Raw genomic sequence first — 4,071 nt, forward strand, 5'->3', positions numbered from 1 at the left:
ATTTTGGCAGAACCAGGGATTGAACTCAGGCCCTTCCACTTGCCAGGCAAGTGCTTATTCTACTGAGCTATCTCCCTGGCCCTTCAAAAATCTAATTCTCTAAAGCACATAGAAATGTTAATACAATGACTTATGTTAGTTGTTCTTTATGTGTTGTCACTTTTTAGTGAAATGACTCGGAAGATATTAAAAATAATACCTTGACTTTGAAAAATGCTTCTATAAAATAAGAAGATATTGGATTTCTAGGTGACCTTAAGAGTAGAGTCCCCTACACCAGGACTCTGTAGGATCATGTTTGTAGAGTGAGCCAGTGAGAAAGTGACCATAACTTTAAAGTGACAATAACTGGAGAGAGAGCTCATCGGATAATCCCCAACCCTGGGCACACTGAGCCAGTGATGGAGATCCAGCTTGGTGTGGCACTCGCCTGTAATCCCAGTGCTGGGGAGGCTGAAATAGGAGGATCACTGTTAGTCCAAGCTGCATAGCAAGAGCCTGCACCAAATATATTAAAAATAAACAGGGTTGGGAAGATAGCTCAGTAGAATATGCACTTACCTGGTAAGAACAAGGTCTTGAGTTCAATCCCTGGTACCGCAAAAAATAAATAAACAAACAAACAAATAATAAAATTTCCATATTATACTGTTGAAATATTTACATTAATTCTTTAGTTCATATTTCCAATTAAGAAGTATTTATAGTTAATTTGTGAATTTTTCGTGAAACTGTTAGCTTCCTGCTGATTTTCTTTTGAGTAGATAATACGTAAACATCAGCTGAAATCCAAACAAGTGTTTAAAAATGTCTTCAGTCCACCTCTAATCACAGGTACACAGTTCTTACTATTATAGTTAATCAATATTTTCTGTTCCTTACATATTTTTCTAAAACATTCATGCATAGTGGCATGTGTTGGTCCACTTCAATCAAAAGCACGTTCTTGCTCACTTAAAATCTTCCTTGCAGATCATTTCATATCAGCACAAAAGGATCTCTTTGTTCTTTCTTTAAAGTTAAGCTGATCTGCGGTGTGAGCATGCACATCTTCCTTCTTATCTGTCTTTGTTGAGGAAGGTGTTTAGGTTATTGCTAAATCCTGAATGCACTGAGCTGGTGCATAGCCTCAAGTGCATGACATTTTCTTGTTTGTCTGGGAGATATGAAGGTTGTCAGTGGAATGTCTGCTTCAAAGAGGACTTTTCCCTGCATGCGTGTCATTGTTACATACTGCTACAGGTAGTGGATTTTCTTCAGTAAAGTATGATGTACTTTTATCTTCAAGAAATGGTGAATTGTCATTTTCATCTTTATCAATTTAGAAATATAACAAGGCAGTGTTAATTCTCTCTTCTCCTGAGTAAGACTGAATAGAGAGACATACTTGGAATTGAACCCTGGAAACTTGCACCGAGTTCTCAATTTCTTTTCATTTTATTTAATTTATTTGTTTTTCACATGATATCACTAAATCACTAATTGGTCCATGTGGGGCTAAAATTTCCAATCTTCTTACCTCAGTCTCCCACGAATGGCATATATTTTTAGTTTATGGCTCTGTTGACTTTCTAATAGTTTCCTTGGTTGTAGATATCTACATTACTGATCTCTCATATCTTCTGTTCATTAAGAGATTATCAGTTTTAATAAGTTTTAAAAATAATTTCCTTGATTCATCACATTTCTTGTGACTTGCTTATGCAAAACATTTCAAAATTTTCAATCTAGGTTGACAGCTCCTAGATCCTGAATTGTAGTGAAGGTGGTCTTTCACACTCTATGACCACTTGGTAATATTGTTCTGATTCTTGAAACACTATGCATTTATGTATTCATTTGTTTATTCATAAATTTATTTAATTATCCTCATTGAAATGCTTGGTATGTTTGGAAAATTATTTCTAGAAAACTACCATTTTTCCTTTCAGTATTTTAATATAGTTTCATAAATAATGCAACTTGCCCTCTTAACTTCAATGTCTCCTGTCACATGCCAGGTTTCAGCATGTATTTGAATCTGTTTCTCCATTTTCAGCTCCCATTGCTTTATTTTACATGCACAAAAGTCTTTATTTTAATTGCTTTGTGCTTTTTTATATGTTTTACTATCTGCCAGATCTAGTTATTTCTCAATATTCTTCCTGTTTCTTAGCTCTCTATTATTGCTTACTTAATTTTCCATATGGTCTTGGCACTTCCTTGTATAATCTGTTGACATTTTAATTGTGAATGTGTTCAATTTAAAGGTTATTCTTACTTTTATGACGCTGTACCTCTCTTTCAAAAGGAATCATAAATGAACTTCCAGTGTTTCCACTATGAGTCAGGAGAATTTTCGAGTTTTATCACTATAGACTTTTCATGCTTCTCAGTACATTTATTCTGATATATTTCACTATTTTTTTGCTACTGGAAATCAACATTTATTATATCCTTTAAACTTCCTGATTTATATATGGCTGTTATAGATTTCTGTGTATTAGGTTGATATCCACTCAGCTTATAGAACTCTCCTATTTGATATTGATTTTTCAGTTGTAGTATTTTGTGATATAAAATAATATTCTGTGAAAGTCATGGACCTTTCTCATTCCTTCTTCTTTCCTCTGCTTCACAACTGCAACAGCTAGACCTTAAGAACAATACTATGTAACAATCATGCCATCAGACATTTTCACTGTATATCATATGTGATTTTATATCACAACATCATCTAGTTTGCTATAATTTTAAAAAGGAAGAGCAATATCATATTATCAATTTATGTCTAATGATCTTCTCTTTTTGACACAGTGATGTTTGCTTGTTATAAGATGAACCTTTTTGATTTTATTTTTTATCAACTCATTTCCAGAAAAATTTCTACTTGGGCTTCCTGTATTGATTTTTAACATGCTGCCAGTTTCTCTTTGTTAGTATTTTACTTAAGATTTATAATTGTCAAAGTGAGCTTTGTTGTGTTGCTTTCTCTCGCCTCACAATAGTTGCTGCCATTGTTACTTTTAATTTTTTAGCCTCGTTGCACATAAAGAATTCATAAAAAGTTTCCTTTCTGCGCTTTAAAAATATTTATTTATTTATTTATTTATTTATTTATTTATTTATTTTGCCAGGTACCAAATTTCTTTATTTGAAGGAATTAAAGAACTTAAGTAGATGTTCTGGTACAGTTTATAGGAAAGGTTAAGGTAGCCCCAACATACATGTGCTGCCTTGGTGACATTAACTCTCTTTGTCACCGTCCCCCAGTGTATGCTTGTCAAAGAGGTACTCCACCATGCGGGACTGGGGGCTCCCATCTTGCGCAGGTTGGTCACGTGGTCACCCAGCTCTCTGATGACCTTCACCTGCTCATCCAGGTGGTGCCTTTCTATGAAGTCCCATAGGTGAGAGTCATTCTTATCAGTGGCCGGCTTGTGCAGCTCCAGGAGGGACTGATTCACGCTCTTCTCCAAGCGCAAGCGCGCTCCATCGCGTCCAGCCGGTTGTCCCAGTCCTCACGGTCTGTTTTCTTGATATCCTGAAGGAAGATGCGGCCACCGCGCTGGTTCTGCAGCTGCACCAGCTTCTCAGCGTGTTCTCTCACCTCACGGGATTGGTGAAGAAAGTATCTGGCGAAGTTCTTCAAAGCCACATCATCGCGGTCAAAGTAGTAAGACATGGACAGGTAGACATAGGAGGCGTGGAGCTCTGGGTTGATCTGGCGATGCACACCGGCCTCGGCGTCCAGGTGGTCGTTCTGGCGCACCTGCGAGGGCCAGGTGGTCGTCACGGCGGCGGTGGGAGAGGCTGGGCTGCAGCGCGGGGTGGGCGAGGCCGGGCTCCGTGCAAGCACTGGTGAAGCAGGAGGCCGCGGCGACGCTCGGCGGAGAACCCAGAAAAGTTTAGATAGCATTAACTTGTCTGATTTTAAAAGATGTTAGAACCATATCATGAAACTGTTAGCTTCCTACTGTTTTGAGAGTAGCTTTCAGACAACTTTTGTTATTTATGATTGACTCTTTGGATTTTCTCATTTCTAGAGTAAGTTTTGATCAATGTAAATATTTCTCTAGGGCAAGATGTTTT

General features: G+C 37.4%; 1 pseudogene; it reads right to left on the reverse strand.

The window, feature by feature from the left end:
* Positions 1–3,225: 3,225 nt before the first annotated feature.
* On the reverse strand, positions 3,226–3,898 carry LOC101569110 (annotated as a pseudogene).
* Positions 3,899–4,071: the final 173 nt, after the last annotated feature.

This window comes from Octodon degus, unplaced genomic scaffold (assembly GCF_000260255.1).
Source record: "Octodon degus isolate 3935 unplaced genomic scaffold, OctDeg1.0 scaffold00105, whole genome shotgun sequence".
In the NCBI taxonomy this organism is placed as follows: domain Eukaryota; kingdom Metazoa; phylum Chordata; class Mammalia; order Rodentia; family Octodontidae; genus Octodon; species Octodon degus.